The 17,176-nt window shown below is 33.3% G+C and overlaps 1 protein-coding gene across 2 annotated transcripts in view; it reads left to right on the forward strand.

The window, feature by feature from the left end:
- Positions 1–236: 236 nt before the first annotated feature.
- LOC124536906 (synaptotagmin-15-like) overlaps positions 237–17,176 on the forward strand; it is a 76,931-nt gene continuing 59,991 nt past the window's right edge. The window contains exon 1 of one of the 2 annotated variants that reach the window (XM_047113569.1): positions 237–313. The gene's annotated coding sequence lies outside the window, so the exon portion shown is untranslated. Of the gene's footprint in view, positions 411–17,176 lie in introns of both variants that reach the window. The other variant, XM_047113568.1, reaches the window with a different exon arrangement.

Genomic DNA, 17,176 nt, shown 5'->3' on the forward strand with positions numbered 1-17,176 from the left:
TTTCTGATGAGAAATGTCTACAGCATCGTAAGCCACATATCATGAACACACAATTAATTTAGTCCCTTGTAACGGCAACAGCGCCATTACAACAACTCCTACGGCAAATAAGACACTAGTTTAACAAAATAGTCTTTATTACATGTAAAGTTAAAGCTTGTACACACTAACTTCACTCAAAGGGCATGCGCAGTTGCTCTTAGTGAGTTTGGCGCTACCTTACCACAGTATCTAACTGGCACTCTTAACCCCCGTGCGTACAGTCGGGAGGAAACATTTTTCGACTTTTCCTCTTACCCACCGAGTGTTATATGTAAGCATAATAGTAGAAAAGCATGCAGATGTGTGTTTAGAGAGATCGAATATAATATCTTCGAAACTTAAGTGTGCGTGTTTTATATAGTTGAAGGGTAAGTAATGCCTAACCTGTAGCTTGCCTGTTATTTTTCCTTATTAATTCATGTTGGATATTGCATGGGTCTTAGACTTTGGTGTATCGTTTAATCTTAAATTTAACAATGTTTTATTAAATTGTAAGGAGTTATGTTTATTTTAAACCGACTAAAATATTTGGAACATTTTACTGTTATAAATTTAGATTTGTTACCGAATTCAAAGACTGAAAACCTGTTGCTATTAAATTATTTAAAAAAAAAACAATTATAAATATAAACCTATTATAATTGAGGAATTGAAAAGAAGTGTCCTTTTGAATGTCTTCGTTGGAATCCTTTAAAGGCTTGCCGTAAGCTTTTCATTCAGATCTGACGAGTTACAAGTTGCTCACAGCTATTTTCATCTGACCTCTGAAATAATTTATGTACAAGTCAACAATTTATTTTAGCAGAACAGTTTCTTACCTTGAAGATAAGATTATCTGAAGTTTATACCATAAACATTGTTATCAACTGACAAGCCGTGCGATATAATTAATACGTATTACACTATCATTGGGGGAGATTTGCAAGTGTGGTGTTCCTTTCCGTCTTTATTTTCAAAGCAAGAACGGCTTGTCTTTGATAAAGACTACGGCATAGTAAAAATTCTATCATATATGCTATAGCTGATCTAAGTAGTTTTTCGTTATTCCTTCTGAGAAGATTTTCCGTGGTGTTAGGTAGGTAACACCCACTACTTAGCATTGTTGTATTCCGGTTTGAAGGGTGAGTGAGCCAGTGTAACTACAGTTACAAGGGACATAATATCTTAGTTCACAAGGTTGGTGGCGCAGTGGCGATATCAGGAGTGGTTAATATTTCTTACATCTATGGGCGTTGTTGACCACTTACCATCAGACCCATACGCACGTCCATCAGCGTATAGAATAATAGAAAGAAGATGCGAAAAAATATCTTCATTTAGATCATAATTCTTTAGGTATTATTTTTGTATTTTCGTATATTGCTAATGATATTACAGAGCGAACCGCACGTTTCTGTTTCTTCGTTACTTGATGAATTATCCTGTTTGATACAATCTTTAGACACAGCCCTTCCTTAAAATACGCAGAAAATATTGGTAGGTATAAAAATATTATGTCAAAATTATAAGCGTTTAGAGTGATGCGCGCCCTTTAAGTAACTTTCTAATTTAGAGTGCATTTTAATTAGTAATTCATTTCTTCTTTTTTAAATATTTTTTATACAATTTACTCATTACCTAAAATAAAACTTAATAATTCTTTTAAATTAGCTACTAATGGTTTTGTATTACTATTATGAACGATTACCTGAAGCAAATTAAAATTAAAATAAAGACGCTTTAATATTACGAATACCATTTTTTTATTTAAATAAAATTACTATTTATGGTAATTTATTTTCAGCTTACTTTATATTTTATCTTGAACCGTACTTAATGTGTTATTTGGCGAGAATTAATTCTAGGTACTTAAAAGTAAATTAAGTACGTGAATACATTTTAAGACGCCTGTTCGTATAATTTCGGAATAAATGGTATGCGATAATAAACAAAAATATTGTTATTATATAATAGTGTGAGAAAAAATACAAGAGGGCGTGCAATAAGGGCGGTTTATATTTGCTCCGTTTGATAACTATATTTAAAATTTTTCGACATTTACAAATGTGTTATCATACTCCTACGTTATGTTAGAAATGTACGAAATTATTTTAAAAATAATTTTATGTTAATATGTGTATTGGACAAATATAACTAAAATCGATTGATACAAGTTCAAGGCCTAGCTTTATTTTTAAATGAGAACGTTTCAAGAACAGTCTATGTAAATATTCCTTGTTAACTAATCGATCGTTTAAAAATATGAAAATATTGATAGATTTAAAAAGAGTGCAGCAAATATTTACTACTATATAATACTCAGTTAATTCTCATTTTAAGAGTTCATGTTTCGGTTTTTCTAGTATTTGAATAGATTATGGCACAATATTGTTTGGATTTGAAATATTACTATTGCAAAATCTTGTTTTTAATTGAGAAAGGGTTTATTAAATTTTCGAAAAGTCTGAATATCTGACTCTGCAATACAATCAATAGATTCCAATACTATCCCTATTTAATTTACTCAATAAATTTCACGTTTAATTTATTTGTCTATAGGTTATCCTTTTTTAAATATATAATACTAGTGAGTCTAGTACACTAGAAAAGACGACGTTCAAAGTTATTAGCATTCTATTTGCATGCGCAAATTGAACATACTAAGAAAGTGCACCTTTGAACTTCTATAATTATTCTAGTAATAATGTCCGTATTGTTTTAAGAATTTATTTTATTTATCGTAAAAGGAACGCTGTGAAAATATTATAGCGGGAATGTAGTTCAAATTTTAGAATGAGTAAATTGTATTTCTAAATTCAAAAATAATATTATAACTGTTAAAAATAATCTTCAAACGTGTCTTTATTTGTATAAAGCAATTGTTTGTTTTTTTATCGTACCCCTGTTCTAAGGAGTAAAAGTTAAATAAGGTTTTATATCTTCAATTTAAAACTTTTTTTAATATGTATGTCAGAAAAACTTTTCTTTTTAAATCACGCTAAGTTCAATCATAATTGATCCTTCATTATCCTTGACCTGAATGATAGTTAATTAATGAATAGGAATACAAACGGTGTGCTAAGGTCACCTCGTAATTACTTCGCGAACTAGTAAATCGTTTTAAAATGAAGTTAATTGTATTTAATTACATGAAGAAATTGATAAGCCTTTACAAAGTCTTTTAAAAAGGTACTTCATATAATATATGTGTATAGATTATAAAGGTCAGCCTTCTTACATATGACATAAATATATCGTAAATTTATATTTAATAAAAAAAGACAAATGACGTCGTTTATCAACAATGTGAAATTATTTTTGAAAATAGTATTTATAATTAATTCAAAAACTAATTAGTCATTAGTGTACTAAAGAATTTTGATAATAGATTATATATGCATATTTTAATTTTATTCAGTACCAGTTTTTTTTATCTAAGCTCGTTATTCCGAGATAGTATGAAAATAAGTGTGCGTTCAATTTATTGAAAGTGTGTGGTTTTATTTGAAGCCTTTTATTTTAACGAACGTTACATAAATCCACCGTACTCACGATCTTGACATTATTGTTAATTTGTCTGTGGCAGATTAACTTTGAAATTCGAGTCATTTTGATACTAGGTTAAAATTTTGGATAAAATACTCAAGAGATTTTAATGAAAGTTTATAATTTAATCAAAACTTTGTATTGCCTTCGTTAGCTGTTAATTTGTGTGAGTGTAAATTGCGTGAAACGATTTAAAATATTCGCTTCGTCGGTGGAAGCTACAGGCGCTAAATGTAACACATTCTTTTGCGGAGTTGACATGATTTATATATGACGTAATATGACGTAATGAAATATGACGAGCTTGTTAACTGTTTCTATGAACAACTCTATTATTATTTTTTTCTTGTTATTCATTTTTTGGAATCACATTGGAAAACAATGAAAAAATAAAAGACGGTCTAAGCAAGTTTTTATCGGAATGTAAGAATTTTATTGACCCTTCTTGGAAATTACTTGGTGGGAGGACTTTGCTGCAACCTCTTCTGAGTATATACCACCTACTCATTAGATATTCTGCCGCCAAGTCAGTATTCGGTATTATTGAATAGTTCTGAGCTAGTTTCCAAATTTGTTGGCGCATTGGCGATGTAAGGAATGGTCAATATTTCTTATAGCGTCGTTGTCTATGGGCTGTGGAAAACACTAAGCATCAGGTGGCCATTTATTCGTACGCCCATCTATATCATAAAAATAGGTTAGTCTTCTTTTGGCGCGATATGAAGAACAATAACGGTCGTTTTTTATGATGCGCACGTACACGATGATATTATATCCCCCATGCTCACTAAACCAGCAATGGGCCGAGATGTTAAAGCCCAGGCAAGTAGGTACCATATTCAATTTGTGCTTATAAAGAATTATTTTTGTTTAACATTAATTCACAGTTTTTGAGGAAATCTGCATGTAACTAATTTTAACGAAATTCTGCCACTTGTGTACCTGTCGACTCTATTTATTGAAGAAGTAGTTCTCAGTTTATTATGAGTGTATTGATATTATGACAATTGATCGGGTTTGAGTGGATCGCTATATAAGCAAGGCCATTTGGCATTTTACGTCATAAAGCTAAGTATTTGTGTGTAAACGATGTAAAGTAGTAATCTGATATTCTCACTTTCTGTAAACGATAAGTATTTGACGCTTATTTAAGAAGGGTTGGTACACATTCAGATAATACAAATTTCCCCACGAAATTAAACTCCACTAAGCAAGGGATGACGTGAGAAAACAAATGAATCCTTTGAAAACGTTATCAGTACTGGCCTTGAATTAAACCTTTTGCTTAAAATTAGTAGGTATAACTTTGAGTCAAAGTGGTTTATATATTTATGTAACCCATTCGTTATATTGTCAATACGTTTGAGATAGTATCTTCAATTGCATTATGTTTGCCTATAATTAATCTAGTTCACTAATTCCTTGACATACTAACACGCGCGATACAAAACTTTGCTGAAATATACGTGAATGTGTATTGTACAAATTATCTGCATGGTCTATTAAACTAGGTTCGAGTTTACAATAAGTAAAAAGTTTTAGCGGACTTCAACTATGAATTACATATTTCGCAATAGATTTCATCTCATATCATAGTCGAAAGATCTTCTAAATTATTGGTGAAAATGATCGGGATAGTAAATATCATTACGTAGTATAAAACCAAGTCGCTTATCACTGTCTGTCTATGTATGCTTATATCTTTAAAATTTAGAAACTGATTTTGATGCGATTTTTATAAATAGATAAAGTAGAGAAACCGAAAGTAAAGAAACAAGAAAAAATCTATAGTATATTTAGTTCCATTTTGATAGTGTTATATGATATTTAACAATGTTTTAACAAGCATATACCATTCTGTAGTTAGAACTTTAACCAAAGGTTGTTTAAACCCGGCCAAGCACTTTTAAACAATGTGCTTTAGTAGTGTTTATAACTCAATTTGCGCTCGGCGGTTTATAAAAATATCGTAGAGAAACCCGCATGTGCCGAGTGACTATTATTGAACCTCATCTGAAATGGAATTAGGAAAAATCCAGTCATTATAAACATATGCAAATGCAGATGAATAGCTATGACTTATTTTTGGATAATGTATATATTTCTTTATTATAGGATCGCCTTAGTAAAGATGAAAATTAAACAAAATTCATACTATTTTTCAATAGGAATTTAATATTGACAATTCAAGTTAAGCTTTTCAAACCTCCTTCTCCTCCGGTCATATTTTAGTACATAATTTGAGAACTATCAGATATATATTGAATTTGATTCAAATTGATTGCTGTTTATAATTGGCGTCATTAATAAATTAAAATGAATGCACTAAACAAAAAATAATGTTAATAAAATGTTTAATATGGTGAAAAGTAATTGGAGAGTAAATAAAGTAATTAAAAAAAAAAACTATACAATAGTCTTTTTTAATTACTTTATTTTTCAGACTTTTTTCAGACTTGAAAATTGAATTAATTATATTTTAGCATATGAAAATGCTTTCATTTAAAGTGTTAAAATAGAAAATAAATTACGAAACATTCATATAATAACGGTCAGCGGGAGCCACACGTGAAGGAAAAAATGAATTGGGGGAGAAAATTAGGAAAATTGGAGGACGATTTTATATGTGTAGGTATTTTTTGTAGTGATTAGTGAGTCCATACATTCATCTTTTACTATGACAGTTTTACGTTTCATTTGAGTGCATTTGTTAAAAATTACGCGATTGCAATTTAAGTCACCTGATTTATCAAAGTAGCATTTAAATTCTAAAGATTAATAGATGTTATGATTGTATTCATCTTTCTTTACACATTACTCGTTTCCCTTGGGTGTGGAATGTAGGATTCGCCGGTATCCAGAACAACAAGTACAACAGGATACGCAATAAAAACCCAGCGGTACTTTCTCAATCGCTTCGGCGGGCGCCACGGGATCACTTTCGCATGCTACCGTGACGCTCTGATCGTAGATTATGGCCTTGGTTGTCAGTAATTTTAATCGTTGTTACAAAGATTATTTCGCTCTTAATATTATTCCTTATTAAGGAATGTATTATTTGTTCTTTGTCCTAAACATAATATTATTTTTTAATATTTTGGAATATTGTCGACAGCCTTATATCAAGAGCAAGAGAGCTAGGTTACTATTGGCATATTTTATAAAAACAATATGTATTTTAAGTTTAAAAATATTCAAAACTTTTTAACATCGTTGAGCGTTATGGTTTATTACGAATAAAAACTTAACTAAAATTATTATTCATCCATTCAAGTTTTAATAAATGTGTTTAAAGCGCTCCTTTTTCAACATTCCCTTTTGAAAAACTTTAATAATTTTGCTTGTTATCAATGTGAAAATAGACCTCTGAATAATTGTTTTAAAATAATCCGAAAATTGGTTTCAATAAAAATGAGATTTTAATTTACGTTCCATTTGTTATTTTTTTTATAACATCCGTTTTATGCAATTGTTAAAACAGATTAATTATAATTGCTACACGAATATGGTAAATCGTTTTACTTAAAAAAGATTGCATATTTTTAGATTTGTAGTTCAGAAATTTGCTTTTTTAATTAATACTATAAAAGTATATACTATTTGTTATGTATTAGCCATCCGTCCTTGTGGCTATAATAAGGTTCTAAATACAACTTTTTAGATTGAAGAAAAAAAAAAAGAAAACTTATAGATCAAAGCGTATAGAGGGTGAGAAGCAACTTTGTTTTATACGACGTAGAGATTCCTCAGGATATCGTAACTGCAATGATTTTTAAAAGCTTTTATGGAGCTTCACTTTCCGGTGTCTGTAATTAAATCTTGTAAGTTATATTTGTCTCACTTCAGTGATAAACAATTTAACAAGTGTTGGACTGGTCTCAATTTTTGTGTACACGTTTGATTTTTTTGACAATGCCTGATTGATTTAATCAGTATGTTTAATTCAATATGGTGGATGCTGCAAAATTGTGATTGATTATTTTATCATAGATCTGATCATAGATTATCAAGAGAGGGTTCGATGTGCTGGAAGCGAAGCAAAATGATGTTATATAATTATGAACCTTTTATAATTTGAGTGTTCTAAAGTGTGTGTGTTTTGACGACCTCCGTGGTCGAGTGGTGTTTACACCGGTTTTCATGGGTACGCCATAGTAGATTACCATTAGTTTTCGATGTTGTCTTGGGTCCCAGACCCAAGACAACATCGAAAACTAATGTTTGTGGTACAGTCGTTACTTCTGATTTTCCATAGCACAAGTGCTTTAGCTACTTACATTGGGATCAGAATCATATGTGAAAGTCATAAGTGAATTTTAAATGTAAAGAAAAACTCAAAGCTTTATAAACCAAAACGTAACATTAATTATTATTAAGTACCAGATATGTTCATCATCATCATCATCATCATCAGCCTATTTTTGTCCACTGCTGGACATAGGCCTCTCCCAGTGCACGCCACTGTGGTCTTTCTCCGGCTACTCGCATCCAGCTCCTGCCTGCCGCCTTGCGTATATCGTCACTCCACCGTCCCTGAGGACGTCCTACACTACGTTTGCCGAGACGCGGTCTCCACTCTAGAACACGTTTTCCCCAACGGTTGTCGGTTCTACGACAAATATGACCAGCCGACTGCCATTTCAGCTTACTAATCCGGTGGGCTATGTCGATGGCTTTGGTTCTTTGGCGGATCACCTCATTTCTGATGCGATCCCTCAAAGAAACGCCGAGCATAGCCCTTTCCATAGCACGCTGAGCGACTTTAAGCTGGTGGACCAGCCTTGTCGTGAGTGTCCACGTTTCGGCTCCGTATGTCATGACGGGTAGGACGCACTGATTGAAGACTTTCGTCTTAAGGCACTGTGGGATCGACGATGTTAAGATTCGACGTAACTTCCCAAACGCTGCCCAACCCAGCTGAATTCTTCTATTCACCTCGTCCTCAAGGTTGTTTCTACCTAATTGCAGAGTCTGCCCGAGGTAGACATATTTTTGAACAACTTCGAGGACGGTACCGTGTATCGTAGTCGGTTCCGGTAGAACATGTTCATTGAACATGACCTTGGTTTTATCCAAGTTCATCCGTAGGCCGATACGCATAGAAGAATCAGCCAGCTCGTTCAGCATTTGTTGTAGGTCCTGCAGCGTTTCTGCCACGATGACGATGTCGTCTGCGAATCTCAAGTGAGAGATGTATTCGCCATTGATGTTAATGCCACGTCCTTTCCAGTTCAGCGTCTTGAACATATCCTCCATTGCATTAGTGAACAATTTGGGGGAAATAACGTCCCCTTGTCTCACTCCTCGATGCAATGGTATGGGATTTGTTTGCTGATTCTGTACTCGGACGGACATGGTGGCAGCTTCGTAGAGACATCTTATCACTTGGATGTATCGCCAATCAACTTGGCAACGCTGCAGGGACTCCAGAACAGCCCAGATTTCAACCGAGTCAAAGGCCTTCTCATAGTCCACGAATGCAAGACACAGGGGCCGATTATACTCATGGGACTTCTGTATAATCTGCCGCACTGTATGGATGTGGTCTATGGTGCCGTATCCGGTCCGAAACTCGGCCTGCTCCGGGGGTTGGAATTCGTCGAATCTTCGCGCAAGACGGTTCCTGATCACTCTTGAAAACAGCTTATAGACGTGGCTCAGTAGGGATATGGGACTATAGTTCTTCAGCAGGGTTTTGTCTCCCTTTTTGAAGAACAGGACGACTACACTCCTACTCCACGCCTCCGGAGTTCTCCCTTCGAAGAGGACAGAGTTAAAAAGCGTCTGAAGTTCCCTAAGTACCGGTTTACCTCCCGCTTTTAATAGCTCTGTGGTAACGCCGTCCTCTCCAGGGGCTTTTCCATTTTTAAGCTGTCCAAGAGCAGTCTCGATTTCGCCAATACTGACTTCAGGCAGGTCTTCGGAGAAATGGCGTGTTAATGTAGCTCTAGGATCCTCATTTTCGGGATCAGGTCGAGATGCATGCGATGCGTATAACCGGCCGTAGAAGTCCTCTACTTCCGAAAGTACTGCCGGCTTAGAAGAAACGACTTCTTTACTTGCTGTGGTCAACTTCGTCAGGTGGCTCCTTCCAAGAGATTGTACGAACACCTTAGACCCCCGATTCTGCTCCATAGCTCTTTCTATTGCAAGAGTATTGGAGCACCGGAGGTCGTGTCGTACACGCCTGCTGATCTCTTGGTTTAATTGCCGTTTCTCTAACGAAGTGACAGGTGGGTTTTCACGTCGTTTCTTCATGAGCCCCAAAGTCTCTTCCGAAAGGTTGGACTTCCTGCCCTTACGCTGCATGCCACAATATCTCGTGCCTTCTTCCCTGAGAATTCGAACTACATTTTCGAGGTTCTGGTTTACGTCAGTTGTGGTTTCCACAGCAGCGAATCGGTTATCCAGGATTGACTGGAATGTTTCAGATCCCGCAATGGTTTGGAGCAGCTTTGGTCGGAGCGTGGACTTCATCAGACGGGCGCGCTCGGCCTTAAAATTGATATTTAGAGAGCCTCGGAGGAGTCGGTGACCCCTACCGGTATTGAACCTATTAATCACTGAGACGTCTCTAAATATATGCCTCTTGTCCGTCATTATGAAGTCGATCTCATTTTTGTCATAGTGTCAGGGCTTTGCCACGTCCACTTCCTTTGCGGCTGCTTCTTGAAGAAGGAGTTCATCAAGAAGAGCCCCTCCCGTTCGAGGAAGTTGACTAGCATTTGCCCCCTATGATTCCTGCTTCCAAATTCATGGGGTCCTACTACCGATTCGCTGCAGTTCTGTACTCCCACTTTAGCATTAAAGTCCCCCATGACAACGTTGTAGTGGGTTTTCGTGGTGAAGTGGAGGGCCCTCGATATGTCATCTGATATGTTATAGTGCTATTACCACTATAAAAACTAAAAATATATATAAGCGTAAACATCACACAACTTAACAATCATTCTAATGATTAAAAAATAACTAAAACGTTTTATTTGAATCGAAATATGTATTTATCTAAGGTTGATTTATAATATTTGTTACTAATATTTGTAATCATTAATTATTTTGAAAAAAAATATTTATATTTAGATGCATATTAAATCAATTCATTGGAGCACTTATTAGTAGGGTTTCGCGAAAGCTCATCTAATTATAGCAATACTTAGAGTAAATTGAATTCCAGCTTGGGAGGTGAGTCAGCTAGTCTAACTACAGCACTAGCGGCATATGATCTAAGTTTTTAGCATTAATAGTGCATTGGCGTTGTGGTTTATATTTTTTACGGAAAGTGTGCGTGTGTGTTTGCATGTGTGTGTGCCCGTGAGTGAGCGTGTGTGTGTGAGCATACAATATACCATAAATATTGCAAGTATAGTGCAAATTAAAAAAAATGCGTGTAACGTGTGCCTGCGTTCTTGCATGCGTGTGTTAATGCATGCGTGCGTAAGTGTGACTGTGAAATATATTACAAGAATAGTGCAAGTTAAAAATAATATTTCTTATAATATACACACACATCTGTACAATTATTATGTTTTATTTTGTAACGACATGTTGCTTTTCACACAAGCTTTGCGCTAAACTGGCAGATTAAAAGGAATTTTAGTAACTTTGTTTGAAGCAGACGTTGCCAGTATTTCATTTTAAAATAATTATGTATTCAACATTATTAAATTTAAAATAATTAAAAACGTGCTTAAAATTTCTGTCCGAGGTGCTATCTAACATTTTAAACAACTACAGTGTTAAGATGGTATTATCGTCGACGACGATTTTTGAGTTAAAGATTTAGTAAAATGACAATCAATTTCTGTTTAACATAAGAATTAATAACATTAAATGCAAATATATAAAAAATATGAACTAAAACTAGTTACTGTATAAATCTTGACCGCGTTGAATGGTGGCAAGAATGCTGAATCTCTGGTTTGAAATGAGAATAATCTAAGTAATAGTAGTAAGTAGTTAATAAGTAATATAGACTTGTCATATTTCAAATGTATTGTTTTAAATATAATAAAATAAACTTAAATAAAATATGTATAAATAATTGTATATAATATATTTGTTATTATTAAATATCAGCAGAGAATCTCTCTTAAGTAGTTAATGTGATTAAGGCAACTTTTCTTGGACCTCAATTTTTTGAAACATTTCTTTTATATTACGTCCTTGTAAAGGCTCGAGTTGGGTATAATTGGTTTCATTGTTATCTGTATCCACCAGGTCCAAGCGTTTTCTTTCTTATCAATAAATTGTATCTCAATCCAAACCATAGCTATTAATTCCAACAACCTTTGCTGTTTTCATTTTTTATATTTACGCCACGGTTTAGGTGTCCAGTAAATCAATCCGTCTTTTGTTTTGTCGGCTAATTAAGAGATCTATTCATAACGTAGACATTAAGTAGAGAAGAGTTCTAGGGACTAATAAGTGGGGGAGCTACAGGCCGAATGCCATGCTATCTAGAGGCACACACTGTAGATGACATGTTAGGTAAATTTCAAGCAGAGGCATTTTAAATAAGACTAGTAACTCAGGTGGGGGCCGTTAGTAACCACTCTTATTTTGTCTGTAAAAATTATCTATTATTATCAATGCTCGTCTCATGAAATACGAATAAACAGACTTACATTTGACCATGAAAATATGTTTTCTTATTAATTTATAAGATCTACACATATCAAATCGAACTACAATAATCATGTTTATTTTAAATCTAAGGCTTCATATGTTATGACATATATTAGATCAAGATGTTCTAGTCTAGTGCTTAGAACGCATGCATCTTAAATGATGAGCCTAGGAGAATGTTAGAATAAGCTAAGTGTGAGAGGACTTTAGCCCAGCATTGGGATATTTATGTTCTGATATTTTACTTATATGACATGGTAGCTCTTTTGTTTCAATATTATTTAATGTTAAGGTGGGTGTAATGTAAAAATGTTAATTGCAAACATTTTTTCTGATTCGTTGACATAAAAAAATATAAATTGCTGTATTTTACATTAGCTTGGTATTCCCTCGACGGCAGTTTATTCTCATCTAGACAATTTGTTCACTGAGTGGCGTCGTGACACGTGACCTATCTTTATTGGGGCTATAACAAGGATTTAATCACCAAGATAATATCATGCAATCTCCTCTTATTTTTTATATCGATTAGTGTACTTCTTTCCCTACTCATAGTAACAATATTATTCTGCTTTCAATAAATTGTAAATATGTATATAAAAATTTTACGACCTCCGTGGTCGAGTGGTGTGTACACCGGTTTTCATGGTCCGAGGTCCCAGGTTCGATTCCCGGCCGAGTCGATGTAGATTATCATTAGTTTTCGTTTCGTCAACGTTTTGTGTGCAGGTTTTTATTACTATTATTACAAATATTACTTAATTAGACATAAGTCACAAGTTCCCACTGTTTCCAGCATTTACTTTAATCAATTTTGCAGATAATTAAGTCAACCGAGTACGGTCTATAAACGAGCAAATTAATGTTTTTTTTTTTATATACATAATCCTCTTATTAAAAGTAAATAGCAATACCGCGAATAATGGGCAAATGTTCGAACGACATCAATTTAAATATGGACAAATAATTGGTAATTTCATTTTGAAAAAAGATTTTATATAAAACGATTCAGGCATTTTAGAATAAATGTGTTTCGATAATGAATGCCTTTGACAAAATGTGATCATCAAAATGCAATACACGAATATTCTGCTGCAATTTGAATGTCATTTTACCAAAAAACTATCTTCGCTCAAGCGAAACTATCTCCGGTCTGAGTGGTAGGATCGGGTCGACTTCCTTTTATACGCTCCGAATAATTTAAACCAGGATTGTAATGCAGGATAATAATTATAAAGCCAAACAGTTCTATAAGATTTGAAATGTCATTTAAATTCTGATTTCGGTTGAAACTTTATACATATTTATGATAAATCATGATGTCATTTAAGAACTAGAATAAAAAATAGCTGATAAATTAATATTCATTGCAATAAGTAAGTAGTTAATATTGGAGCAGTGACCGAAAGTAACTTACAGTGAACTTTTTTTCTACCGGTGTAATATAATACAAGAAATAAATATCCGTTGAATATTCGTTTGTACATAAGGATTTTGTAAGAACAAAAATGAGTTTATTAATAAAGTTTATCTTTTAATAATTAAATAAGCAGATTATTATATCTTGTTATAAAAGTATATTAATGGATTACTCAACGAATTTTATCCACAGTAGTCAATCTCAAAGTAAAGTCATCTAAGCGGGAGATGCTTAATAATAATAGATATGTGCCCACAGTATTTTCACACTATCGTAATCTGATCGGATGGTTAAGATAAGTGTACTGTGATATCCTCCTAACTTATTACTTCTAAGGAACGGTACTGTAAACACAGCTACCTTTCTGTGTCAAGGCCGCTATTGGGTATTTATGTATAAATTTGTCTTTACAAAACCCGTAACTCATAGAGGTCCATCCTGGGATTTTAACGCCGGATATTTGGATTTGCAGCCGTACGGCTCGCTATTACATCGACGGCAAATAGTTCTAAATAAAATAAACCTTATTAAACTAGTCCTTCTGTTTATGCTAGAGTATTTAAGTGTATTCAAATCGCATTGTATTCAATATGATTTGAATACTCGTATACACTTAAATTACAGAATGTCAGTGAAAAATACGAGATAGCTATCTTATTCAAGTGGTTGATTTTGGTTTGCTCGCATTTCAAGGGCTGGTTGGTGTGAGGCATAAAAAGTTTTAGGTTTCGTTGTTTAGTCGTGATTAAGTAATTGACGAGAAAAGGTTTTTTTTAAGATTAATATAAATTAATTGCTTACACATAAATCTATTACACAGGTACAAATTATGATTAATGAAAAACTTTATTTTTTTTCATGTATTTAAAAAGAATAATTACAAGATATCGTTGCGTATTTAATATGATCATATTTTCGTAGTTAAATGAATGTAATATATTTCAACGAGATTATTTTCAGGACTCATTACTTGTTATGTTTTAAATAGTTGATAGTAATGGTGTCACTGTTACGAAGTTTTTTTTAGAACAGATCAGGTGGCCGAGCGTGAAAGTGCCTCATATCACATACACAAGGGAGTGTTAAAAATAACTATTAATATATATTTTAACTTCACTTAAGAAAATACATTTATTTTCTTCTTCTTCTCCTTTTATATACATACATTGGCGGACTGATATGATATGATCACATCTCTTACGAAAGTCAGATATGCGATCATATATACGAAGACCAAATATGAAACGGATACAAAGCTTTTGAAAACGCTCAAGCTTGTTTAGTTGCTCCTCTTTTAAGTCAACGTAGCAAGTGCCACCTTAATCCAAAATTGGAGGATCTGTGCATGCGAAATATTGGTGGAAATTGGTAGAAAGTTTCGCAACTTTTGGAGCAACCAAACTTTGACCCAAAAAATTATAACTGTATTAAGATACCTTTAAAATTAACATTTTAATCAACTATTCAAACTTTTTATACAAACTGAAATTGAAACCTATAGTACAGTTCGTTAACTTCAGAACAGTCTGGTATCGAATCCTTAAGTGCTTTTTCTGGTAAGGACCATTCATATTTTTTGGTACAAAAACTATAAATGTAACAGAAATTGTTATTGGTTGTTTTATTGAAAAAATGGTTTTTACAATAAAAAAAGTTGAAGTACATGCTATTTTTTCTTTTAATAACAGTCCAGTGAATAAAGACACTTTGGAAAAATTAGGGGACAGTTGGATTTTTAGATGAAGTTTCCTTTTGTCATAAACAAAATCCCAAAAGTCCCCATTAATACATGTGCCGCTAAGAGTAATCCAAAGTCGCAACAAACAGTTTTTCGCGATTTTTTCGTGAACGGGCATAATTATGGAAATAAATTTAGTTATAAATTTGGTAGCTTTTATAATTTTCAATAAAAAAACATTATATCATATGTTCTCGGAAAACCAACCGTTTTCGAGTACTATGTCGGGTTCCTTTTATATCAGCCTCCACATTTTCATCTTCATCAGAAGTTTTCATATGAACATTGACAATAGCAATGGCATTTATAGGACGCACACAAAGAAAATAGCGTATTAAGATAATGAATCGGTTTTAGAAACTTCAATAGTGAAGCCTGAAGTAAGTCTTTACTGAGTAGAAGGGCAACTAAAGTCTAGTGTTGCAATAGTGTATTAACATTTTATATTCGTTAGAATACCGGATATTCAAAGCAGAACATTATATAGTTAACGCGTTTGACAGTTAATCCATACACGCTACAATAAAATTGTAGCGCTTTATTTACATAAAACAATTACTTTAGATTTGATGAAGCCCTTTCAGAGGCAGTAATTGAAACTTTTTAGAATATGTTATTCAGAAATGTTCTATATTAATACATTACATTATTGATTAAGTATATTTAGTGTGCTTAAAATTAACACTTATTTTATAAAATAATCAGTTCTATATTTACTTATAGCACTTATTATTTTTACTAATATTTAACTACTCTACTAATTGGCCATGTTACTAGCCGAATATTTGGTATTCCGTTCGTGGGATTACGATTCGATGCAACACCATTAATCACTATCGGCTTTAGAGATGAATTCGAAAATTATTAGTCATTTTGATATCAAGTTTATATTAAATTTAATTTGAAAGTATTGTTACTAAATAATATTAAAATTAAATTCCCTTAGGACTTAATATTATTTGTGTAATCTATATATATAAACGCGAAATACCCTTCACTGACAATTAACGCAATGTTAGAAGCTGTAACATCTACAAATTTGAATTTTGGCAGGTACATATGGTGTAGAATTTTAAGACATTCAATTTTTAAGGGTTCAAAAACGGGGTTGGAAGTTTTTGTTTTATAAATTTTGAGCGGGTAAAGCTGCAGGTTCAGTCTAAAATATAAAACTCTCTTTTATACTCATTGGGTAAGTTCTTGATAGTTTTATCTAGCTGTTACTTGTATATAGTACTTACCATACTATACGTATGGTGTGGTATCGATGTTACTTAGAAGGGTTATGTGAAAAATCGGCTTGGTGGGAACCACCCAGTCATCAGATACTCTATTGCCAAATAAAACGACACAGTAATACACTGAGTTTTGTTGAGTTCCAGTTTAAGTTTTACGTTCTGGTGTACCAGGGACAAAATATTTCCAAAGATTGGTGGTACATTTGCTGTATAAGCTATGATTAATGTTTTTTACAGCACCAATGTCGATCGGTGCTGGTGATCATTTACAATCAGGTTTAACTACAGCATAAGAAAGAGATCAGACAATATTTCACCGACAACTATCACTGTTAATATAAATCGTTCCAAATTCTGTTTGAGTAGGAACACTTTGTTTTCTTTTTAACTCAATAGCGATTGCTCGGGTTCGAACTCAAACAAGTATAAGTATATGTTTGCTGTTTTTTTTTATGTTCAAAATGCATGATTCGGTTTTGGCGTGATGCATGCGCTTAGAGATCTCAGATAAGTTTTAAATACATATAATACCTTTAATGTTGTGGTTTACCAACTTTGCGTGGTGAGAATGCATCTGGCTAGTACCTG

Source organism: Vanessa cardui, chromosome 17 (genome assembly GCF_905220365.1).
Source record: "Vanessa cardui chromosome 17, ilVanCard2.1, whole genome shotgun sequence".
Classification (NCBI taxonomy): Eukaryota; Metazoa; Arthropoda; class Insecta; order Lepidoptera; family Nymphalidae; genus Vanessa; species Vanessa cardui.